The 7,702-nt window shown below is 35.4% G+C and overlaps 1 pseudogene; it reads left to right on the top strand.

The window, feature by feature from the left end:
* The first annotated feature begins 5,117 nt into the window (after positions 1-5,117).
* On the top strand, positions 5,118-5,206 carry LOC114033236 (annotated as a pseudogene).
* Positions 5,207-7,702: the final 2,496 nt, after the last annotated feature.

The following is a 7,702-nucleotide window of genomic DNA, read 5'->3' as shown; positions in this document are numbered from 1 at the left end:
TTTTTTTTTTTGTGCAAATTTCCACCATACTTTCAGTCTCTTCCGGAAAGGGGACTAATTTACTTGGCTGAAAATTATTTTCAGCACATGACCAAAAAGACTAGTCTTTTGAAGCTGCTCAAAATAAAACAGGAAACACCAAAGGGAATTGTGGCTGAGGCTTCTGCTGCTATTTAGATGAAAGAGGAAAATAAGACAGTCAGTGAAGAAGTGTTTTTGAAATGCCTCTAAAAAGATTGACAGTAAGTAAAATCCAACAGATAGCCATACGGACAGTTGAGCATAAACTGGGTATTTAAAGAAATAATTAACCAATCAATAGTATCTAAGGGGTGCTCAGGGAGGACTAGCAACTCTGGTGTGAAGGCTTGCTGAGCCCTTTTCAGGGCTGCTAGTCCACCTCTGGTGGTCCACCTGTCAACCAATTCTCACCTGTGGCTCCAAGAAGCTATAGCATGCATAGTAACCACACCCCAGTAAAAGCATCTCAGTAGATGGGCTAAACCAGGTTGAGGGTAACCGATGGGCCTCAAATCCACTGGTGAGTTAGAAGATGTCTATCCTAAGCATGTGAAAACTTCCCCCAGCAGAATGGGTAGAGGAGAACATTTGTTCTAACAGCCATGAAGGCAGCTGAAGCAGGCGCTGTGCAGCGCTTAGAGCTTGGTCAGACATTTAAGAGGCCAAGGTTATCCACTGCATCCTGGGCCATTGCCACTTGTCTTAACTTTTGTCTTGCCACTGAACTGTGATGTCTCTGGAAGAAAGAGTGAGGCTGACAACTTTGCATAACTCTGGCTCACTTAAATCCAATTTACCAGCAAGTCAACACATCACCCCGTGATGTCATTGGTCCTCTTCAAAAATGAGGGATGAATAATAACCAATCAATCAATCAGTGAGCATTTATTAAGTACCTTAAAAGAGTCAAGGCACCATTTTGGGCTACAGCATTCATTTACTATTTCTTTTCATGTTGTTTATATTTTTTTGTAAGAACAATAAGCTTTACTTACTCTGTCAGTCATTTCTAGATATAACCTATGCTTCAAATGAGCCTTTCCTTAGAACAATGAAAAACAGTTCAACAGAAAGCAAAGAAGATGCTGAATGAATCTGATAATATATCTTCTATGTTCTATGCTGCCTCTCTGCTGGATGGCATAGGTATGCTCTATTACTTGTTCCCTGGGATTATTTATTTGTTTTTCAATTATTCAGAGTTTGGCTCTAAGTCCATGGTCCTTCCATTTACTTTGTCTCAATCACTGTGAAAACTGTTCCTTTAATTCAGTGTCAGTTCATATCAGTCCTAAAGGTTCTCTGAATTTTTAAACATTTATAATTTATCACAACCTGATAATATTCTATTTCATTTTTACACAAAAACTCTTCAGTCATTCCCCAATTGATGGATATACACAAACATATATACCAGAAGGAGGTGGAGAGGGAAGGGGAGAACATTTAAAACTCAAAAACCTATGGAAATGAATGTTAAAACTAAAAATAAATTAATTTAGTAAATAAATAAATAAAAGAATATATGTAAGGAAATTTTCAAAAAGCAATTCTTCTGCAATGGGAAGGAAGAGAAAAAAGGTACTGCTGTTGAGAAATTTTAAGGAATAGATGAGGGGAATTGAAAGAACACAAGATGGGTTCTCAGTTTTTGTCAATAAAGTAGGAGACTAGGTTATATATTATTTGGAGCTGGGCAGTAAATGGCAAAAGAATAGAAGAAAAGATTTTAAACAATTGCTTCAGGGGATGAGATGGATAAAGTAGGACTATAAAGCAGTAATGAGAAAGCAATCTAGCTTATATACATTGAATTTATAGTGGATGAAATTGGCTCTATTTTGTAATTTTGCATTATACTAGCGCTCTGAGCTATCCTGACCATTGTTCAACAGTAGATGAATCACTTAGGAAATTATGAGACTAAATTCTTCTAGTGTCCACCAATATGATGCCATTGACCTCAATAAATACTATGCTTTTTTTCCTTCTATCTCATTCAACACATCTTCATTTGTCTTTTCACTCTGAAGGTCAGACCACTGCTCATTAGAAACTAGTAGGGGCCTTTTTTTCCTCTGGTTTACCCCAGTTTTCCCCTTTACATCAAAAAAAAAAATCCCACTGGCTCACTGGATAGTTCATTTCAATCATCATATCACTTCTGTTTCTATTTTAAAATATGATTTCCATTAGATTAGCTAGTCCTGGCTAAAAGAGTTATGTGCAGCAAGGCTCCCTTTTTACATGTTTTATCTATTGCTTTGCTAAATGGATTGTGATGATTGTTGAAAACAGTCTAGTTTGAAAAAAAGCTCCATAAAGAGCATCTTCAAAAAAAACAAAAGCCAAGTATTAAATACTGTTAGGAACAAGTTGCTGGGATTTGAGGAGTAGATAACTTAAAATAGTTAGTATTGTAAAAGTGAACATTTTATTAAAATGTGGCATTGAAACTTTGGACCATTTATAAATACCTATAACATAGTAGGTACTGAAATAAATGCTTAATAATCAACTGTTTGGAGGACAGATTAAAAGATGATTCCCAGCTAAGTAAAATGTAATTGCTATCATTTCATTCCTTCTCTTTATGACAATCAGGTTTCAAATTTAGGTATCAAGCTGAAAGATCCAAAATAAAAGATATTTTTCTTTGACATATATTTGACTTACTGTTTGCAGCTGAGCTTCTGTAGTTCTCTAGACTGGGCTATTTGGGTCAGAGAGTATAATACTAAAGGGGCCAAGGTTGTGAGTTCAAAAGAAGGCGGTTGATAATGGAGTTTTAATTTGGGAATTATCTATAAATAAATGTTAATATTAATAATACAGGGATTCAGTCACAACAGTGATTAAAACATGCTTGTCTCTCACTCTCTCTTGCTTGCCCTCATCCTTGCTCTCTTTCTGTCCCTCCCTTCCTCTTACTCTCTATGTATATATGTGTGTGTGTGTGTGTGTGTCTGTGTGTGTGTGTATAATATGTGCACATATATTTATATATCTAGCATTTATGTAGTACTTTAAGATTTGAAGAATATATTACCAATGTGTTGGGAATATGTTGGCTTCCTTTGCTTAATTCTTTTTATTATTATCGAGGAAAGTAATATAAAGTGAGTTCATTGGGAAATGATAATGATATAGAAAAAAACAGATACTATTTTAAACTGTGAGAATAAATTTTTTTTAAAGAGAGGTGGTAGTTAAAACAGTGGAGAATATAGAAAGAGAGATGAGAAAATATAGAGGACAGACTCTTTGGTAAAGCCACAAAAAAGACCAAGAGCCAGATGACAAAGAAAAAATAGAGAAGTAATGACTAAATTAATTAATGAATTAAAACATTTATTAAGTACTTTCTATGTCTCAGACACTGTGCTAAACATTGGAGATGCAACTTCAAAAATAAGATAGACCATGGACTGAAGATAATTACATCCTAATTGGAGTAAACCACCAGGAGGACAATCCATGGAGTAGCTAGTCTTTGAAACTAAGGAAAAATGTAGTACCCAGTTTTCAATGATCAGCATTGTAAAAAGCTGAAGAGAGTATAATAGAGCTTTTTGTTGAAGCAAAGAAATGGAAACAAATGTAGGTGCCCATTAACTGGCCAAGAGTCAAACAGTACATGAATATAATGGGACGATATTGTTCTGTAGAAGTGTTGAAGGACATAGAGTCAGAGAAACTCTGGAAAATTTGTGTGAAGTGACACAGAGTGATGTGACCAGTACCACCAGAATAATTCATAAAGGGACTACAATAAAGTGAAGGAAAACAACTTTGAAAGACTTAAGATTTCTGATGAATGCAATCACTAATCACAGCTCCAGAAGACTGATGACCAAGAATGTTTTCCATTTCTTGATATAGCTAATGAACTAGAGATGTAGAATGAGATACACATTTTCATTTGCTAAACATGTTTAAATTGTTTCAAGGAAGGGTTGTTATTTGGGAGAGGAAAGAACTGTGAAGGAAAGTGGGTAGGTTGCACTTCCAAAGAAAAGACAAGAACACAGCTACAATCTCTCATCTATGCTCCAGGTAGCTTCTAAGTGGTTTAGCCACTCTCTATAACCCATTGTATTAGTGGCAGTGGTGGTGGTGGTTCCTCTGCCAATATAGTGATACCTACCACATTCTTGTCCTTTGCCCTCTCTTGAAGCATCTCTGCTCACCATTATATTCCCATGCATATCCTGCCTCATAAAAACTCTTCTTCTTCAGGTTAAAGGCAAAGAAATGCTGTCTCATTATGACACAATCCCTTTTTAATTCATGGATCATAACAGTCTAGAGCATATCTGTCCCATCTAGCCAAACATTATATCTAGAGTGCATATCTCCTTCGTAACAAGAATTACATTCACATAGAGGAAAGGTTCAAAAAAAAAAAACCTCAGCTCTAGATATGCAAACTTTTCCTCTAGTGTAACCAGTATCAGACATGTGCTTGGTCATAGGGGAAGCAGCTCAATGTACATCTGTTACTGTGACTGAATGAACAACTTAAATCTCTATTCCTCTACTCCCAACAAGGTATCATATGAAATAAATTAGTAATGTCACCTTTATATGCAAAGGACAGGAAATTGGGGGGGGAGGGAGGCCCGCAATCTGATTGTGAAGTAGAATTCAGAATTTTAACACATTGTGGTATAGACATAAAAGAGAAAATAGATAATTACAACTACATACAATTAGAAAGATATTACAAAAATAATTCAGCTAGAATTTAACAAAAGGAAATTCAACTGAGGTAAAATGTTTCGATTATATCTGATAAAAGTTTAATGTCCACTTTAATAAGGAACTAACAGAAATGTATGACCATGGACATTCCCCAATAGGCAAATGTTGAATAGATATAAACAAATAGTTCTTTTTAGAGAAATATTAGAAGAAATCAGTAGCATCCATAAGAAAAAAATTGTTATAAATAACTAATAATAAGAGAAATACAAATTAAAGGAATTCTGAGACTTCATTTGAACTCAGTAAATTGAAAGATGGAAAAAAAACAGAAACAGGCAATATCAAAAGAGCTGTGAAAAAACAGGCATATTAATATATACTCCTCATATGTGTTGTGTGAAAGGAGAAGTTAGTGCTCTCCTTGATAAAGATGAAAGAGGTTCTAGTGACTTTTATGATACACTACTGACAAAATTGTGAATTGAATTGGTGTAATCATTCTGGTAAATAATATGGAATTATGGAATAAAAGTCATTAAACTATTTATTCCTCTTATCATAGAAATCCTATTCTTAGACATTTTCCTTCAAGGAGGTTGAATATGTTTGAATATTTGTGAAAATATTCAAAGGAACTGAAAATTGAAAATAAAATACATATTCATATATTAAAAAATGACTGAACAAATTGTGGGAAATGAATCCAATAAAATATTATTACATCATAAGAAATGATGAGAGGTAACATGACATAGTTTTGTGAATGGCCTTAGAGTCAGAAAGACATGGATTCAAGTCCTGGCTCTAATATATTAGACACTGTGTAACTTTGTGCAAATCACTTACTTTCTCAGTGTTCTAGGCAACACTCTAAGACTATAATTGCAGAACAGGTGCCAGTCTTCATTGGTGGAGAGATTTCCCTTCTGGGGAGTTGCTAACACCATTGAAATAATAGGTCCAGTCAACAAAGAAATAAGTGAGGAATATGATGAATTCAGAGAACCCTTGAAAGATTTATATGAGCTGATACAAGAGCGATCATTGTTTGGTTTCCTGATAGTTTGGTCCTATGCTAAAATGAAATGAGTCACTCATAGGTCATTCAACAATAGTTTAAAAAAAAAAGAAAGAAAGAAAGAAAAGGAGGTTTACTTACCCATAGCATAAAAAAGATATTCAACAAGGATATAGCACTTAACTTGGGTAGACATGACCCCTCCTCCCTTGCCCCCATATAGAAACTTTTCTGGTCAGCAGGGCAAGGTGTAGTAATTCCAACAGTCTTAGGACATCCACCAAGTCTCAAGTGCCCAGATTCCCCTGGCAGACCTTTTTATGCCCTTTGGTGATAAGGAAGTCATGTCAATGGGGTCTGATGCCATGAGGAAAGTGCTTTAATCACATGTGGCTTGAGCCTTAATCCCCAGGGACAACTAGGTCTTGGGGACAGCTTTGCTTCCTTTTTAGGAAAAGAACTACATGGAAGACAGAGAGGAATAAAAAGATAGTAGTAAATAGTGATTTTATCACACAAATTTAGAAGCAAAAAAAATGTACACAATAACTAAAAAACTTTAAACAAAAAGAACAGAAAAACAAGCTGAACATTGTGTAATTATAATGACGAATCTTGGCCCCTGAGAAGTGATGAAGAAATGTACCTCCTTCATTTCCTTGGAGAGATGTGGAATTTTGGGTGCAGTATGTGGGGGTGTGGGGAAGAGGTATATTCAGAAATGACTATGAAATAAAAACAAATGACATCAATAGAAGTTTAAGAACAACCTTAAAAAAATTTTTGAAAAAAAAAACACTCTATCTGTTTCATCCCTTGATAATTTATTTTAAACTTCTGTTTCCCAGCATCTGAGTTGGCTTCCTCTACATTAGACATATAACCTCATTTGGAACACTAAACTTTTTAAGTGATGTAGTGTTACTGTAAGTTACAGTGACCTCAGGTGTTGTTTAGATTCATTTACCTGTCATAGTCAGGTTCTTGTCTGAAATCACGGCATAAAATTCAATGAATTCAGTAGTATAGTCAGTCCTTAAAGCCAAAAGACAGTGAAAATACACTTTCCTAAGGAGTTACTCACTTAACAGATGAATTTATTTTCCAACTGAACTTTTTTTGTCTCTTTTGTTAACTATGGCTCAAATAATTTTATTTCATGGCAAACACAATGTCAGACTTAAGCTCTGCTTGTTCTAAAAGAGCTGAATTTCCATTCCCTCTTGATGTTTCTACATAAAAGTAGTATTTAGATCTATTTTGTGTTCTTTTGATCCAGATAGCTTCACTCCTAACATTCGGGGTCATCTTTTTCAGTAGGTGGAAGCAAGTTACAGCCTATGTGGTATAACTTCAAAAGTACTAGAAAGACCTCTTTGTTCCTCTCTCCAAAATACTTCCTCCACTGAGCTCAGTGATGCTTAAAATTCCATAATTAGAGATTCATTCTTTTGGCTTAAAATGGCTATCTGACCTATACCACTCAGTTGGACCCACCCTGGAGAAGGGCCTCCAGGGCGGTGGATGGTGTGAAGAGAGAGGAAAAGGAGATATATCAATAGGACCAGAGGAACAGAAGCAAAAGGCTTGTCACTGTATAGTTTTATAGGCAAAAAGACCAGAGATCAATGAACATCTGAAAGAGTGAGAGAACCTTATCCTTAGTCTTACAAACAGTCTGATTACCAGCCCCAAACAAGGTTACAGACTGGCTAAGCAAATTAGGGTCTTGGTGTAAAGTAACAGGTCAATGAAAGAAGAACTCAAGGTACAAGATCAAAGAGAGGAACTGACTGAGATAGATAGTTCTGGGGTCTACATTTTTGCATTTGCTTTAATTACTCCACTATCCTTCTGAACTGATCTTTGAAGCCCCCGTTCTACTTCCACTTCCTCTGACTGAACTGAAAAATTTCTGGTGACTACAATGACAGTCTCTTCACTTAAAACGTAAAT

Source organism: Vombatus ursinus, unplaced genomic scaffold, assembly GCF_900497805.2.
Source record: "Vombatus ursinus unplaced genomic scaffold, bare-nosed wombat genome assembly UNPS02006779.1, whole genome shotgun sequence".
Taxonomy (NCBI): Eukaryota; Metazoa; Chordata; class Mammalia; order Diprotodontia; family Vombatidae; genus Vombatus; species Vombatus ursinus.
The sequence above is the reverse complement of the archived record's forward strand: the minus strand, read 5'-3'. Positions and strand labels throughout refer to the sequence as shown.